Source organism: Pseudopipra pipra, chromosome 8, assembly GCF_036250125.1.
Source record: "Pseudopipra pipra isolate bDixPip1 chromosome 8, bDixPip1.hap1, whole genome shotgun sequence".
Classification (NCBI taxonomy): domain Eukaryota; kingdom Metazoa; phylum Chordata; class Aves; order Passeriformes; family Pipridae; genus Pseudopipra; species Pseudopipra pipra.
In genome coordinates this window covers 10,026,233-10,045,160 of record NC_087556.1, presented here as the reverse complement: position 1 = coordinate 10,045,160, position 18,928 = coordinate 10,026,233, and the positions used below count along the sequence as shown (strand labels likewise).

Genomic DNA, 18,928 nt, shown 5'->3' with positions numbered 1-18,928 from the left:
ATGTAAAACCAAAATATGACAGGCCTGATCCTCTGTTACCCTCAGGCTTCTGAAGGCACTCATGTTTGTTTGGGAAGTGCCACAACAGAATACTGAGAGCACAGGCTCTGCTGGGCAAAGTGAACTGGGGTAAATGTTTCCAAGGGTAGAGCAGAGGGAGGCATGGACCTTCCCAGCCTCGAGGGATGGAAGGGCCTGGTGGATGGATCTGCTTCTGCTTCCATGGACCTATAAGACCTGTTCAGTACTGCCTCTATGAACACTGGGGTCTTTCTGGTGGGATGCTGCCAGCTTTTGACTTCTCCCACCTTCCCTAGGAAGATGAAGGGGAAGCAACATGATAATCCTGACTAGAGGTGCTGGGACAATAGAGGTTTCATTGCTCTGCATTGTGCTAGCAGAGACTAGAGCTGTAGAAGATGGAGCCAGCATGTTGGCCATCAGCCTTGCGACTTCTGGGCTACATGTTTGGGACCCATCTAGCAAATGGCTTTCCTCAATAATTGGAACATACATCACATGTTGTAGGGAAGGTATCAGGCTGGGAGGGAGAAGTTGAGAGCCAGCATGGCCTTCAGATGCCAGATTCCTGACTTCTGAGGGGACTCCCCGAATAAGCCAGAGGTGTGGGATCAGCTCTGGCATCACCTGTTTGCCAGACTGGGACTGAGCTGAGTCACAGGTCTGTCCCATTTGTTTTTTCCATGTATACCTGCATGGAGAGGGCAGCAGCGTGGCGATGCTGCACAAACAGGTTTGAGTGTTCACTGATTGTGTCCACATCACTGGCTGGGTGAAGAGCAAGTCTTCATCTCTCCCAAGGAAACAGGAGACTTTCGAGTTTGTGGAAACACAGCATTATAAAACCATCAGTGTAAAAGAGGACAATATAATTTTTTTAAATACAGCTAGACAGGTGGAGAGATTAAATTATCATCCGTTTATTCTTTTGCCACCTAAATCCCAGTATTTTAAAAATATCTCTAGGTGACTTAAAAGTGGGTCTAGACTTTCAGTAAAATATTGATACAATTTTTCATTTCATGATGTTTCAAGATTTCCACATCAACAAGTTGGGTTGTTTTTTGTATTGTATGCAGACTGAAGTAGAGGTTAGATATGTTACCTAAGACTTATTCCAAGTGAAGAGGATTTGGCAGTGGTATGTGTTTGGACTTACTTGCTTTGTGAAGATTTCTTTACTTTGCACTTCCTCTGATGTTAAGCCGCCAAATAGCATAGCCTGGGCTCTTTTACTGGTTCAGAAAGGACAGTAAAAAGTTTCCTCAGAAGACCACTAGAGGTTAGATCCCTTCCCCTAGATTTGATTTGCTGAATTCCACTTGTACAGAAGGCAGAAGATTTAGTACACTTGGCAGACAACAGTATTGTCATTAACAGCTCAAAATAAGCAGTTATCTGATAACACTCATAAACTGCCTTCTTGGGAGGGAGTTTGTATTTGAGAGGCAGTACCTGAACTGAATTACAAGGTGTGTAAGAACACCCTTGTTTTCGTGTGAGTGGAACAGAAGGGCACACTGCATCTCAAGTTCACTGTATGGGATTTATGCTACTTCACTGTAGTGTGTTACAATAATCATAAGAATATTTTTATGCTGCTTGAAAACTGTTGTAAGGGGTACACGTGGGAAGGGGAAAAGAATGGACATTAGTAATGTTTCTATCATGTATTTATTATTTTGTATACTTAGAAGTATAATTTTTTAGAAGCTCAATAAAAGTGGCTGTTGCAAGAGATATTGCAAACACCTGCAATTCACAATAGTCCCAGTCCTGTAACAAATTCTTGCTTAAATTTATATACAAGCTGCTCCACTGAAATCTAATCATATGTGTAAGTCCTCTCAGAATCAGGGAATGGCACTGCATTACTGAATGTTGGTAATTTCTCAAAGCAATCAACATACAAATCCCAGGTTATGTTTTGCTTTAGTGTTATGTTGGCATAAGGTCATATCTGAGTCCAAATATAGGTTTGGAACTTCCCTAAACTTCAGAGACAATTAGATCTGAAATTTGCTTTTCATCATTCTGCACTATTTACGTTGGAGTAATACTGCTGAGAGACCATGATTAGGAGAGAGCAGGATGGACCGCTGGTCTGACTCCATGTGGCACTTACAAGATCTGAGTATAAAGAGCATCAACATTTAAAATCAACTCTCAGAATTTCTCCTCTCCTGCTGATAGCAGATGTTGACCAAAACTAAAATTCTAGACTGGTAAAATTCAGCTCTACATCTCAACTGTGTGATGAGACAGGCTATGCCTTCAGGTTTAGACTGCTCTCACATTTCTGGCATGTTTTAGAGACATATTTTTGATGAGATCGTGACTTGGTAACCAGAGCTATCTGACAATCTATATAAGAATAAGATTGAAAGCTTTTTCATTTTTTATATGTTTACAAAGTAGTTGTTCTTCTTTAATAAAATTATTCCTTTTGCTTCTGGATTCACCTGCACAGATACTGAAACCCAGCAGCTTAGTAAAATAGTCTGAGGAAAGGAGGAGTTACCTAATTTTATTTTGGTATGTTACATAGTTTTCTCTCTCTCTGAGGTGCTGAGTATGATGTATAAAAATGGGGCCTCTTCAGGTATTTCTCCCACTCTAATGCTTCATTTGTATTGTGGGACTTTTTTCTGGCTTTGCTAAAGAATTAGTCACCCACTTGAGAAAGTTCATTTAAAAGCTCAGACCTTCCCAGAAGAATATTCAGCTTCTCAGATGCAGAAAATCCTGTGTATCTTTTGTCATTAAATACTTGGAGTATTTTCAGGCAGAGTAGGATGATGGCATAGACAAAACATGGGTCTGACATCCAAAATTCTTCAAGGAATTCAGGCAGTTAACAGGGTTTCTTTTTGTATTTTGCTCTACAGAGAGTTTTGTTATCAGCAGAGACAAATATAATTCTTGTGCAGTGCCATTCCCTGATTCTGAGAGGGCTTACACATATGATTAGATTTCAGTGGAGCAGCTTGTATATAAATTTAAGCAAGAATTTGTTACAGGACTGGAACTATTGTGAATAAGATGCATAGTACCTCTGGGATCTTTTGATGAAAGGTGCTGTTATCTGTATCACTCATATCAGATACATTGCTTTTACATGAGTGCTGTGGTTGTAGTCAATTCATTTTCTAATGTTTGGACTAAAAGATACAAAGCCTGGGTTGCTTGAAAAGAGAATCAACATATCACAGGCACTGCATGTAGATTCTTCCCTAGCACAACTGGCTGACAGGTATTTCATGGAGTTAAAGGTCATATATTCTTTTGTGTGTCAGGCTACATTTTGCAAACAGATCAGGTATCTTTGACGTTTGTATTCACACACAGTGCTTAAAAATTCTTCCCTCTGACTGTTGTGGAGGTCAGAATTAGCTAGCTGGCTAAAATCCAGTGACCTGACTTTTCTTTTGTGCTGCCCACCACTGCTGGCTATTGTTAGATTCAACAAAATCATCCAAATGTTTATAGGCAGCCACTGATTTGTGGCCAGAGCAGGAACACTGTGGACAGGCTCGAACAACATCATCTGAATAAAAAAGCATCTACTGCTTTCTTTGGGAGGTAGTGCAAAAATAATTATTTGTTTTCTCTCCATGTGTTACAGAGATGGAAAGGAGAGCTGCTTGCAGCTCTTTTCTCACTGGAGGATTCAAACTCATCATCCTTCTGAGAGCCCAAGATTGAGGCTCTCATTTGCCTCAACCTGTGATTCCTGTTATATTCTGTAGGCTGGACATCACAATCAGTAAGATCATCACGATGGGCTTAAGCTTCTTAACACTCCTTGAAAGCGCACCCCAGAGTCAGAGAGTTCTTTCCTGCGTGGTAGTTGTATTGGAAATGTGCCATTTCTTCAGAAAAAGGCTGAAGTCTGGATCCTGCTCAGGATGCATGTTTGCATCTGATTTCAGTGGAATCAGGATTTCACTCAAATCAGTCTATGCACGTGGTCTCTTTGTACTCACTGATGTGCCCACCACCTGAATGATGTGTGGTGTATCTCTTTTCTGGAGCACATGTCACATTTTGTACAGATTTGTCTGGTTTCCTTCTCACTTATACTGAGATACCACCTTATTTGCCTTCATACCCATTAGTTTTATAGAATGCTAAAGAGAATCTGTATTTAGCATGACCTACAAAGAGCAGTGGCTGGGTGCCACCATTTTGTAAGTGATGCAGAACTCAGACAGAGACTGAGGGTTGGATGTGTCTCTCGGAGCTAGTGGTGTACAGTCTGGCATAGTCAAGGAATAAAAGTAGCTGTTGATACAGCATAACCCATCTGTGCTCGTTCAATTTCTACCTTAGGAGGAGATAAATCTAGAAATGGTTATTTCTCTCTTTAGCTGAAATGGAAATGTAGCCAGAGAGTTCCGATACGGATACTTGTTTTGTAGACCTGTAATTTGGACAGACAAATCCCTGTTCACATGTGCCAATCAGGATTAAAGCCCCTGTGGCGAGTAGGATATGCCACATAAGTGCAAAGCCTCATAACCCTACAAACTCGAAAAATTTTATGAAGAGAATATCTGTGTAGCTGTATTGAAAAGATACTATGATCATGTTAATGACCTGTTTTTCCTTAATTTACCAACTAGTATAACTGCAAATATAAAACTGAAACAGTAAACTCTAGGACCTTTATCTGTGGTTTTTATATGGGATGTATCACAGTTTGGTGCTATGAACTTGGAGCACTTTCCATACGTCTCAATGAAAGCCAATAAAATATTTTTTGTATCTAAGGTAGAAAAAATATCTACCTTTGTAGTGCAGTGACCTCTGCCTGTAAAAGTGTGTTGGGGTAGTTTTGACTGCAACAGTGAGATTTTAAAAAACACCCTGAAGTAAAAGCTTCCTGCCCCCACACACTGTTTTTGAAGGGTCAGAAGTGAACTGTGAGAGCAGCAGAAGTCTGCCTTTGTACTGCACTGCAATTGGTACGTGTCCTTGTTAGAAGGAAAGTGATCCACGTGAAGGAGGATGTCAACAACTTTGCTCCTTCCCACATACTCTTCTTAGAACTGAGAAAGGTTTTTTTATCGTCCAAGTCCTCAGGATCATAGTTTATGAGAAACTTCATGCAAGTTTAAAACATATTTGAGTCTTTTCTTGGTGCTGATACTTACACAAGGCTGGTTTCTTCAATTATTTAATCTCTACTTTCTACCAGCAGTGACTGGCTTAATTTTTTCTTTAGCTGTTTGGTTTTGCTGCAGGATTTTGGTTTTGGTTTGGCTTTTTTTCTTTATTTTTTTTTTTCCCTGAGGTCACACCAAGGATAGCTCAGCAATTTGAAAAGCAACATGCTTATCAGCTTACCTTCCCCCTCAGACACTGAACGAACAAAAACAAATCTATAAAGACATTTAATTCTGGCACCTAATGGCATGCCAGGACCAGACTCACACTACATATCCAGTAAAGCAATGGCTACAATCGGGTGAAGGGGATGGGTCTCAAGAAATGAAGGTTCTTTTAATATTCTTGTTTCAGAACATCACAAAATAATAATAGGGACCAATAAAGAGATAGTCTCACTTTTATCAGGAAAATGAAAACTGAGTTCATTGCACAGTCATGTGACTCCCATTAAGGGCTTAATAAAGACTCCCTTTATTGTTGGATCATGCTATAAATAAGCAGATGGTGGTGATTTTGGGTCCAAATTGTTGTTTTTACATACAAAATGTCTTTGAATAGCAGGAGGAAAGGTTGAATAGCTTTAAATTAAACAATAAAAGCATGCAGTATTTAAAAAAGAAAAAAAGATGGAAGCAAGAGCAACAATACTATCAGTAGGAAAAGCCTCAAAGCCTGCAGTTCTGGCAATGTTTTAAAGCCAAGTGAGATAATACATAGTTAAGGTTACTCAAATACAGTAAATTGGAAAATCAGTGGAGTCTTGCTGATTTATAGCAATACAGTTTTGCTCCTATGATTTTATTTTCAAGTTAAGACTTCAAATACATTAATTTAAAAAATATTTAATAAGCTATAGCCATAAGCCTATTTTGGATGGCTCTGGCTACACAGCTTGCATCTGAAGTTTTATATTTTTAATATTTGCTTTTAGCATACTTTTCAGTTGAGCTGATGAAAACCTGCCTACCTTGATTTACCCCCTCAGAAGGATTTGTGCTATAAGATCACTACTGCTTTCTGTTTTAACATGATCCTCCCCCAGCCCTTCCCAGCTCCTGAAAGCATGTACAACTAAAAAAACTCAGGACAGTGATGCCCGCCTGACTGACTTCGGTCCTGAGCAGCAGCGTCTACCCGGGAAGGGCTTTGTGCCAAACAAAAATCATGTTAGATTTATGCCTTTTCCTTCTCTGGATTAACTCTGTCCAGTGTAGATGACTCCTGGATGCTTTCACATCTAGATACATTTTTCTAAAGGCATTCAATATGTAATATTTGAGAGCAGCATAGGTAATAGCACGTGGAGCATTTGCTGTGGAGCTCTAGCTGGTCTCCTTGCCATGAAGGTAAACCCAAACAGCTGCACCATGACCACTGTCAGTGCCCCTCTCAAACCATTACTAGGATGACTTGGACTTTCCCCTCTCCCCGTGATGCTAAAAGCAAACTGGTTCTCCTGGCTCCTGGAAGCTCCAATCCAGAGCCTTGCCCAGGCAACTGCCAGGCTTTCTTACAGACTCTTCAGTCGACAAAACTATTGCATATAAATGTTCTTAGGAGGAGCTGCCCAGAGCAATGCACAGCAGTGTCTGGCCCCTGGTGCTCTGGGGTCACTCAGCCAAAGGACTGCAGCTCCTGTGCTGTAGGCAAGGTCTCGTGTCCGTGTTCATGGGAGCTGCAGGGTCAGCTCTCTGTACTCATGGCAGAGGTTGCTATGCACTGCTTGTTATGAGGAGCTCTTTCAGCTCCTTCCTCGCTCAGGATTCCCATGGTACCAGCCCAACCTACTTGTTATGTCTGGTAGTAGCCATTCCTCTCTGCCCTGGTCTTGTATCTGTGCAGAGTCATAGGACTAAACTGCAGCACGTTGAATTTAGGTACAAATAAGACCATCAGGAAGGTCACTTTGTAAAAGAAATCCAGAAATTTGCTGGCATTAACTTCAGTTCTAGCCTCATGTACAGCCTGTTTGAATTTGTCTATTGGTAGGGTAGCCCCATGTGCATTAGCCGAACACTGAGACTGAGCAGGATGGAGCTCATGGCCCCATTCATTTTCCCTGGAAGGACAAACTGACCCTGTGAGAAGGATGAGACAGGGGAAGGCAGCCACACAGCTGAGACAGGGTAATCCTGCTCAACATTCCTGTGCAGCTCATGGCTAAATAGCACATGTTGTAGGGGAAGGTTGCTTGTAGAAGCTTATGTTCTCGAACAGAGGATAAAACTACTTTGCCTGCTGAAAAAGTCCTCCCAAGCATGAGCCTTGTGACCTCTTGAGAAGGGACAGTGTTCCCTACAGCTGCTGTTTTCATTTGGGTAGTTAAATTCCTAATGAAAGTAAACTACCGGAGGAGAGCAGAAAAGCTGGAGTTTGTCCACGTAAATATTGGCATGTAATAATTGCAAGTGAGCTTGTGTTTGCTTCTCTGGGAACGGTTCACTAAATTCATGTGTAGGCTTTGCCTCACCTACAGCGTAAATGCAGCTGTCTCAGGGGAAATATGGAGGTTATTTAATAGTGCCCAGCAACGACACAAAACAACTTAGGGCAGGAAGAAAAGAAGAGCACCATATTAAATTAAAACTGCACAATGCAAAATTTAGGAAGACTGAATGTAATTATCCACCTTGGACTGTGGCCAAAGCACTGATGCTAACACCTTTATTACTATTAAAAAAAAAAAAAAAGGAAGAAGAAAAAAGTGCCATGAGAGCCAGGGAAATCCCAAAGCAGTGAGACCTCGCTTTCAGCATCTCTTCTGAAAGATGGCACCTCAAGCAGCACAGTGCCCATTAGCACTATGCCAGGGTATTGATTCAGTACCTACCAGGAAGCAAGAAGGCCACCCACTGAAGAACATGCATAATTAAAGCTAAAAAATGAGTTGCTTTCATTGTGAAATACAGAGTTCTCATAGCAGTGAATACAGGAATACACCATCAGAAAAAAATTAGTTTGTACTTCACCTCCAAGGAATTTTGCAAAGGTCAAGCACTAGAGCCAGCTGGATGCATTATTTAGTGACTTGACCATTTTATTACTGAATATTTCATTGGGTTTGTTTTTACAATCAAATATTTCTCTTCATGGTAAAAGAAGCTATCACTAAATCCCCATTTTTTCTGTGGTAGACAGTGAGAGAGAGGCAGCCAAAGGAAGCAAACATAACCAGTTGTCCTTGATGTTTAGCATTTAGTTCCTTTGGGTTCCTTCAGTCACTCCTACCCTCCAATAAGTTTCTCAGTGTTACTCTAGAAGGCTGCAACAGAAATCAGGATCCTTGTTGCTGTCCAAATAAAATTCAGTAGTCTTCTGCAGAATTACTCCATATTATACCATGAGGTCCTGAAGATACATCATCAAGTACTTACAAGGTTCCTTGGGCATAGGGGAATAGGGAAAGAGAGGAAATGAGTTGAAGGCAGAGGTGCTCTGGTGGTAGCAGAGTTTTTGCATTCTCTGTGCAGATTAGAGACATGCAGACTGGAAATGACCCATATGTTTTTCACAGTTATGATTTCAGCCATGGATTCAGATTCAACCTGGATGTAGTTATCTACCTTTTACAGAATGGGTGTCTTGCTAAAGGAAAATCGAGAGATTTCACCTTGATCAGAAATTTCATAGTTGAAGGAAAAATCATTTGAGACTTTAGGGCCTGTGTTGTGCACAAGTTCTTTTCAGGCTAAAATTCAGTAAACCTGAGTAAGATGGTTACTCAAATATGCTTTTGACTTTCACCAATCTACTGTACTGTTTTGCTGAAAGAGTAGATCAAGAGTTTTAGGAAAACAGATACAGAAGCTATGGATAGCCTATGCAAAAGTTGCATGTTAGCATTTACTTCATGCTTAAAAATATGGACACTATTTATCTCAATTCTTTATATGTTTGCTTTGTTTTTTTCCTTAACTAGGATATCTCAACTTTCCTGGGTGCTTGCTTAATTATTTGTGAGATCTGAATTGAAGAGCAGAGCCTGCCTTTTATGAATAAATACTATTAAGCACTTGGACATTATCTAGTTATGTTAAGTCTTCACAGGCAGCAGCTTGTACTGCTTTGCTATATAATATGCCCTTCAGTGCCTGTGCATTTACCAATATGATTTTACAGGTATCTGTAGTAAGTTGGAATATTTTAGATTAATAAATTACATAGCACCATTATTATGTGGAGGTTGTATTTGCTGCACATTTACAGCTGAGACTTACTTTCCATTGTAAACCTAATAAACATAGATCCCTTTATATCATCAAAAAAGCTCTATCCAATTCAAATAATGTGTTAAGTAAAAAGTCATAGGACTCAGGACAGGAGAATAAGGAGCTCTGTCTTCACTGGGCCTCATCTTATATGCAGAAGTCCATATTGAGAGAATTTCAGAATATAGCAAATATAGCCAGAATACACCTACAGTGCTTCAGGAGAAAATTCTGCAATTAAAGGCATTTTCCACACACAGATTCCCAATGGGTCCTGCATAAGCAGACACCATTAAGAACTCTTGTTTTACAAAAACCTGCATATTTTCAATAGTTATGATTTATCATGGCTGACGGGTTTTTCTCTCTGCAAGACAACGATTTTTCCACTTTTGGTTCCTCTCATTTTGATCAGTGCTGAGTACTTTTCAGAGTCCTTACCTATGGTGTCTGCATGAAAACAAAGGTAAACTTTTAATCAGTCTTGCTCTACATACAGTCTTCCTTTATTAATGAGTAGAAAAGATTAGAATGCCTTTTTCTTAGTCACCTAGTAATTTCACTAATTCCAGCCTTCTTAGTGATCACACTACAAACCACAAAAAGATGTACTTTAATTTCTTATGAGACAAAGAGCATCCTGTATGTGGTCTTCATTAAGATCCCATGTACTACCAATTACTCAAGCACCATTAAAAAATGAGCTAAGACATTTGTAACCTTCTTGGCCAATACCACATGTGCGTAAAAAGAAAAACAATGATCTGATGCTGTAGCATCACCATCAGTACCAGAGATATGGATGTGCACAGTGAGTCAAGATCCATTTCAAGTGTTGTCATTGCTCCATTTGGAGCTTGGATGTGCAGGGCTTTCCAACAGCCAGTGACAAAAAGGAAGAATCATTTCCAAGCTCTAAGTCAGGATAACTTGGCTGGATTGTCACCCACAGTGGAGACCTACTCCAGTTCTCCGTGGTGCCTCTGCTATGGAGCTATTCTGCCATGCCTGAAGAGAATTCAGTAAGCTCACAGATATTAGCATTTTTCATCCTGTGTTAGCACATGAAGACTTGCTAGTCCTAAATGATCCTCTTCCTTGTCTTAGCATGAAGCTGTCATACAGCAGGTTCTAGTAAAGCCATCCAGAGGGGACTGAGCTTTCAACCATTGCCATCCACTCCTGCTGGTATGTGGCATGGCCTCAACATGGCCCTGAGCTACGGAAGCAATATTTTTATAAAGCTCCTATATAGTGACAAAAAAAATTATCTAAAATTCATATATCGGGATTGCTGTAGAGGCTTATTCATAGTTAAGATTTTTTTTTTTTTTTTTTTTTTTTTTTTTTTTTTTTTACAAATCAAGTTATTTCACAAAAATACTCAATTCAAAAATGCCACATTTTTTTGAAGAGGTACCATCATGGAAAATAAGATAAATGAGAGTACAGCCACATTCATACTTATGAAGAAGAAGGAGGAAGGGGGGGACATTTGGAGTGACGGTGTTTGTCTTTCCAAGTAGCCACTGTGCATGATGTAGCCCTTCTTCCCTGGGGATGGCTGAATATCTCCTTGCCTGTGGGAATTGTTGAATTAATTCCTTGGTTTTGCTTTGCTTGTATATGTGTGGCTTTTGCTTTCCCTATTAAATTGTCTTTATCTCAACCCACAAATTTTCCAGCTTTTACCCTTCTGACTGTGTCCCCAGTCCCGCTGGTGGGGAAGTGAGCGAGCGGCTGTGCGGGCCTTGGGTCCTGGCTGGATTTAAACCACAACACAAGGTTACTCCCTACCCAAGAAAATAACCCTGATTCAACTAAAATCCTCACTTCCATAAGGAGGAAAATACTAGCTTTTCTCTGAGTCTTGGGATTTTGTTATTACTATTGATTTAACAATCACATGTTCAGATACTGTGGTGACAGGCAAAAAAATGATGAAGAGGCTCGATAATATCCAGATCAGTATTTTATCTGATTTTTTTTCAGTCTGTTGTAAGAGTGATACAGCAAGATAATAGCACTGACTTCAGCTCAACCTGCTGTAATAGGGTGGAGAATCAGAGCCAGTAACCACCTCATGGTAGTTGCATCAGCTGTAGTCAGTACTCCAATATACACTAAAAGAGAAAATCCCTTCTGGTCTACTTTCTGGTATTTTGTATCTTTTTATCATCAGCAAAAATGCAAAGGGCTTTGGTTGTCTTATTTTCCTAAAATGAATGATGCTATAGAAAACATCCATTACTGCTTACTCTTTAGCTGGATGTTATTCCCAAGTGCTGTGTAATCATTAAGTGAGCTTTAATTTAACAAGTGTGCTGCTCTTAGCACATTTTTGCTTATGTAGCAGTAAATTAACTATAGCAGATTATAACTGTTCTCCATCATTTAGCAATAAGTAAGACTCCCCATAAATATCTTTAAAACTAAACCAAGGTGTTTTTATGGTGCTTTTTCACCACTCGTTATGATCACAGTTGAAACAATATCCATTTCAAAGAAAAGACTGAGATTCAAAATTCCAGTTCATTTGCTTTCTGGCTACTGGGGAGGAAACTGCACCACCTGAGGTGTGTCTCACTTGACCACCTCTGGTAGATGAGCAAGGCTTTGATAACAGGGATGGGAACACTTCAACGGCCTAAGTGAATTTGCTGGATCAATGAGGCATCGCTGCATTTCCAGAGTGATTTCTTTCAGTGTCTCATAGTTTCACACATTTATATCACAGATTTTTGCTTTGCTAGCAATCAGCAGCTAGTTTCTGAAAAACTACGATGCTAAGGGCCAGATCTTAGAAATACAGTAACCAAACCCAGAGCCTTATATTTAGAGGGGCTCTCACCATTTTTACCTGTAGCCTCCTGAGTTTGTATGTAGCTCAAGCCTCTGTGCTTGTGTCTAAAGGGGAAAAACTCCTGAAAGACTGTCCTTGTGTGACACTTCTTTTCTCTATCTGCTGTCTAGATAAATAGGGAATGACCATGATTAATTGGAATAGCTACTAAAGTAATTTCTTGAGAACAATGAAGATATTTAACCTGAATATTGTTTTCTCGAGGGCTTTACCCTGATCCTTTAAGATTGTGCACTTCAAAGGGAAAAAATGGATCTGGCACTTACATTTATGCTAGGTTGACATTGTTGGTTTGCTGCCAAAGAGGCTTATCACAGAGGCACCAGCTGAGGGATCTCAGCCACAGAACCTTGGTACTGCCCTTATAAAAAATCACTTCAATGGTGACATGGAATATCTTTGTCCATTTAGTCCTTAAAGTTACAGAAATGTCATCCCATGTTACGTTAAATTACAGCTTTCTTATATAGGCACATGACCCTTCAGAATCAAATTGATGCCATCAGCTTGTTTCACATTTCACAGCCCGGAGCAAAGTCTTACAGGATGAAAAATTTGCTTATAAAAATCCTGCTCTGTCTCACCCTCTTATTGCCCCCAGCATATCACAGACCTCTTCATCTGGAGTTTTCCATATTGTGGCTTTGTTGGCTTTTTATTTTTTTTTAAAGGGCAAAAATAAGCATGACATTAAAAATAGCTTTTATTCTTCTGAGCTCAGGAAGGAAAAAAACCAAACTTGTTCTTGCATTTTCATATAGTTAAATTTGCATTTGAAAACTGTTTAATCATAATAGTCCCTTGTCACTATTCTCAATCAGAAATGTTCTTGTGATTCCTTGACAACTCTTTCTCTCCCAGTTAATGGGGATTTTGGTCTCTAGCAGAAACCAGCAGAGAACAAAATAACCAAAAGAAGCTAGTGGAATTTGAGTTGCATAGGGGTGTTAAATAATTATTTTTCCAGTAAGTCCATATGTTCTTCTAAATATACGGAATGACGGCATTAGATAGGTAATAATCCTTGATTTCTCTCAGTAGTCTTAGCTGAACTGTGAGATAGAATTGTTCCTCTGGAAGCAAACTGCCTATTTTAGCTTGCCAAAGGAAATATATTCATTCAGTCAGGCAACTGCAAAAGGACAGAACAGGGATTCAACCAGTATTTTCAACAGTACCGTTTTTTAACATGTAAAAACTTATCTTTTCCTTTATACACATCATCAAAACAAAGTCTCTCCTTTGGAATTTGGGAATTTTTTTGAGAGAGGGTGTTTTGGAAGTGGTCCACTGTCACTAGAAAATACAGTCAATATTACTGTGTTTAGAAGCTGGATTTTTGTCTGATTTGTATATACAACAATTCTGCTGTGTCCACTCTTCTTCTTGAGGATTTATTTTTTGTCAGTCCATGTTATTTAGATTTTTATTATTTCAGTTCTTATGCTATTCTGAAAACTGAAATATTTGTAGAACATCATATTTTTTCAAGTGTATGCTTTTTTCATTTGTAAATTCTACTCTTTACAGTCTATAGCAAAAGGTATATGTGAGAGAGTCTAATACAAGTTCTTATATTCCTACATTTCCATAATTTAATCTTGTTCTCAGTTCATGTGATGCCCCTGTTTCTCTGCCTCAGTACATTAAGGTATGGTCAGACTGTGTAGAGGCCTCAAGGAAATGGATATTGGCATATGTGGCTGTGCTTAAAATTATAAAAGGGCAAGTTCTTTAGGACAGGATAATGCCCATGTGAGATGGGCAAACTTCTCTCAGTAGTGGTGCTTGTTTTACAATATTTTGAGAGCATGTGCTTCCCTCTCAGTCTTTTCATTGATAGCCATATGTCAGGGAGTGCTGGAAGCAGACATCCAAGAGTCATTACAGGTATCCTGGTGATAGCCTGTGTCATGACTCTGATTGTAAAAAGACTGGAAATTTTCATCAGATATGTAATATTAAAAGCATGCTGGATAAATGATGAAAAGAGAAATGGAAGGTAACTGAGTTGTTTAACACCTTAACTAAGAGGAGAAAAAATAGGTGGATCAAAGAAGCCTAAAAACAAATCTGTTTGCTCTTTTATCATCAAATGTTAACTAGATTCTGAGAGGTTTTCATTCCAGATGAAAAATATTTGGCTTATTTACCAGAGTGCAGAGGCTTACATTGAAATAATAGTCTTGTATGCAATCATCATGGGATGGGATATATCAAAGACACGGACAGTGGTGAACTCATGGAAGCCTTAAGTTTGGCTGTGATCCTTAGAGGCCCTGGTATTGTGTATTCAACTCTCACACTGCATTTCTGCAGCACTTCATTGAAAACAGGGCCTTTAACTGCAAACTTCCTTTGCCAGAGTCTTTGATTGCTTGTCTGCAGCATGTGGCTGCTATCAGTTTACAAATAAAGAAAAATTAAAATTGGTTTATGAACTGTTATTATTATAACGAGTTCTTCTATTAGCTAGGTCTAAATGTTTTCATATATTCCACACCTCTATTGCCCTTTGAGATTTTTAACTGTTGTTTTCTTGTACATTAATAATTTCCTTGTATAATTGTTCCCAAGAGAATGAGCTGAAAGAATTATGAATTAATTTGCATCTTTTAATGTACTAATAAACTATCCAAGAAGAAAATTTCACTCTATCCAGGTGGAAACCAATCACTTTAAATAAAAGCTTACTGAATTTCAAATAGGCTTTTTTTTCCAAGAAGTTGCAGAAGAACAGTGCTTTGCATGTTAAAAGTAATTAGAAAGCACAAACAGCAATTTCAGAAAAAGCCCTAGGTCATTTTTTTGCTGCAGCATAGAGTTCACAGGCATTTAGGAAAATGAGTATTTGTTGTATTGAAACAAAATGAATAGCAATTTCTTGGAGGTTAAGAGGTCTTATGCTATAAATGTAGGTTTCTCCCTTCCATTGAAAAATATTTTTAAACTGTTTTAGCTTTTTTTATCATCTGATATAAATAAATAACGCATGCTATAGACTAAAACAGGGATCAAGAAAAAGAAATGTCCTTTTATGTACAATTTATTCAAATAGAATCTGGAGTGAACAAAATGTTCCATCTTCTGTATTCATTTATAACCACACAATGTCAGGTCCTTGTTCACCATAGCACTCATCTTCATTTATCTCTGAGCACTTGAGTAACCAAAGCACTTCTCCCAAGCAACTAAAGAAACAAGTTTTGAGCATATACTCTAGGTTAACTACATTAGAGTGCTATTTCACAGTTACTCACAAGCTTGAGCAATTTACTGAACTGAGGATTTGACATCCAAGTTTATATACTTTCATGTATTTTAACCTTGTTTAAATCTGGGAATAGAAATTAATGCTGTAGTCCCCATTTTCCAAATGAGATGCAAAATATCTAATTAATGGAAAAGGTAAGTCTTGATATCGAGCATCTGATTTTGGAAATTTATTTTAGTAGTTGATAAAGTTTAGCATTAACATTTGACAGGGCAAAAAACATTTGTTTAAATAGCCACAAACTGTCAAGGCCAGAATGAATCCCACATTTTGCAGCTGGTACAGGAGAGAGAACAGAAGAGGGAAGGGACTGATGAAGGTCAGGAAGAAAGCAAGGATAAAGCATAGCAGGTTTGGAAGCAGACAAAAGAGTGTTGGAATTGTGACCAAATGGAAGCCTGGGGGAATGTTGCAAGTGGTGAGTAAAGCCTGGTAGGCACTTGGTGGGAAAAGGTCACGAAAAGACCCAGTGTAAGTAAGAGGAAATGGCAGTGCTAGGACAAACAAGGGGATACTGCTAATAAAGCAAAGGTAGCCTCTTCCCTAAAGAGGCAGATGCAGATTAGAGACACAAATTCATTCATCAGGATTATTAATATGGCCAAAGGGAATCAAACCTACAAAAAATCTTATGATGATCTGGATGATGTATCTTCTCAGAAAATAGAAAAACAAAGTGATTTCCAAAAATAGGGCCTAAATATGAGCGATCAAAAAACTGGACACAGGAATTTTTCAGTAGAACTGGCTGTTCAGACTTTTTTCACCTTTAGGGCTTTGAAGAGCACCAGCTTCTCTATCCACACAGTTTGATATGATGCTCCTTTCTCTAGTATGCCAAAAAAGGAAAACATTGTACTGTCTGAAGAAAATCCCAACAGAATCTGTTTCTCTCATAAAGCTACTTTGTGACATGCATATTCCCATAAATTCTACCTGAAAGCCTTTTTCCATAGTAAGTTTAAAGTTTGCAAAATACTTGCAGAGCAAACTTGTATGTGTACTCAGAGCACTGCTTGTCATGAAAAGTACTGACAACAGCAGAACACCTCCAGCAGTATGAAAACACACATTTAAAACAGTTTCTATTTTTGTTCTTTCAAGTGTATTGTTTTATTTTTCAGGCTGTTTCAGAGGTTGCAAACAGATATATTGTTTGTTTTCTACTCTTAAATGATTTTTTTAAACAAATGTATATATAAATTAATTTTAAAAATATCTATGGTAACTACTGGCTATTTTTGCTGTGCTCAAAACACCATCCATTCCTTAAATAGCCCAGAAGACACTATTTTACACCAGAAGTGCCTGCCATGATGGATTCATTTTATTTTAGCAAGAGAGATAAAACGTGAAATTCCTTATAGCTAGTGCTTGTTATTACAGTGCATAGGGAATTTCTTCACAAACACACACAAAATTTTCCTCCAATTCCAGACTGAAGATACTTTTGCTTAATTAAATATATATGCAAGTCCTCAAGATATACAAGGTGTAGTACAAGTTTCAGTGCAATGATTTTTAAAACTCACAAGGTGCCAAGGGGGGAAGACACTGACCTCAGAGTCAGCACAGTTCAGTACCATTGAAATGAAGCAGCTGTCTATTTGAAATGTTTTGAGATCTGGCTGAATAAACCAAGACCCCAAAAATTCCCACACCTGTAGAAAATATGGACACTGCTTCGCTTTTGGCACATCCCAGCCTGCTCTTGTTGCACAAACTCCTGCATAGAAGGAGTTACAGCCAAACACTTTATTCTTCCACAGTAAAGTAATACTCTGTTTAATGGCATTTTTTTCTTGCCAGGGTTTGAGAAAGACATCAGCACTGTCTCCCCAAATTCCCTCTACACTGCAGTGTTTAATGATATCTAATCTAAAGTAAGAACATGATGCTTAATGAATATGCATTTGTCACATGAATAGGAGGAACAGATTAACTCCAAAAGTCCCCTGTAATCTGCTGGGAGAGATACGTGAAGTGCAAGAGTCAGCACAGCCAGAAAACCTTCAAAATATTTTTCTTCAGCTCTAACTTGAAAAACTTCAATGGTAAAGCTCACCTAAGGAGAAATGGTGCTAACCACAGATTTATTTATTTCCTGCTGATGAGCAAGGCCACGTGAACAACTGAGATTTTTTTTTAATTGCAGGAGGGTGTCGGAGCTGCCGAGTTAAAAGCTTAAGCTTCCAGATTGACACTGACCCTATTTATTAACACAATAATGGGCTTGTGGCTCCTGTGGCTTTCCAGGATTTCAGAGAGCTATATGTAAGAGTTTTTTTGCTCTCCCATTTCAGGCAGCTGGCAAGGCAGAGTGCATGGTTGAAAGTACATCATGTGGTGTCTCCTGAAAGTTGACTGCATTGCTTGTGATCCTCGCTTTCATGGCAAGGCAACAAAATCCCTTCAGAAACCATTTATCTTTAAGAACAGAGGCTGACTTTATTTTTTGGAAATACATGATGTTTCTCATACAAGACTTGAGGAGCAGAGCTTGGAGTAGTCTTTTGGGAGTCAGTCAGATCAGCTTTCCCCTTGGGCATGGCAGCTGGAGAACACCATCCCTTAAGCCCTGGCATCAGCCATTTATGGGAAGTTTCACTGCTGGGAACTAGCAGGGCTGGGAAGCAGGTGAAGGGCTGCTCCTCACCTGGCTCCTGCCTGACAGAGAGGCAGGGCTTGGAGCCTGCCCCATTGCCTGCCATGCCAACTTCACACATTCCTTCAGGATACTCAAGTCCCTTCACAATGGTATTTTCAGATCTTGCAAAATTTCTAATTAGACATTAACCCTTTAATATCAAACTGTAATTGATCCTGCCTAGAGACATGTAAGATTTCCAACAAACACAGAACATGTTGTTGAAAACATGGCCTATAGGAAAAAAAAAAAAGAAACTTTTATGTCAGTACAAGTTTTCCTGTTTATATTTTTGATTACTGAAGAAGTGTTTACCAATTTTTTTTAAAAAAACAGTATTTTTGTTGAGAGTTTTATGTTTTTGTTACATATTATCTGGAGATAATGTTTACTGTTTTCCAAACACCTCTAATTGGTTCATATTAGTCCTAAAAAAATAAGTGCTTCAGTTCCTTCAGGAATCATCATTATAGTAATATTTCATAGACTCATAGAATAGCTGTGGTTGGCAGGGGCATCTGGAGATCATTTTGGTCAACTCTTCTGCACAAGCAGGTTGCTTAGGACTATGTCCAGTCACCTTTTGAAAATCTCCACAGATGGAGACTCCACAATGCTCTGAGCAACCCATTCCACTGATCGATCACTCTTATAGTAAAAAAAAATCACTAAAAAATTCTTATGTTTAAACAAAATGTCTTGTACTTCAGTTTATGTCCATTGTCTCTTGTCCTGTCACTGGA

The 18,928-nt window shown here is 38.9% G+C and overlaps 1 long non-coding RNA gene across 2 annotated transcripts in view; it reads left to right on the top strand.

The window, feature by feature from the left end:
• Positions 1 to 18,507, top strand: part of LOC135417885 (uncharacterized) — a 95,931-nt gene extending 77,424 nt beyond the window's left edge. Inside the window, exons 4-5 of one of the 2 annotated variants that reach the window (XR_010432257.1) lie at positions 15,815 to 15,956; positions 17,842 to 18,507. This is a non-coding gene — a long non-coding RNA (uncharacterized LOC135417885). Of the gene's footprint in view, positions 1 to 15,814 lie in introns of both variants that reach the window. The other variant, XR_010432256.1, reaches the window with a different exon arrangement.
• The last annotated feature ends 421 nt before the right edge of the window (positions 18,508 to 18,928 follow it).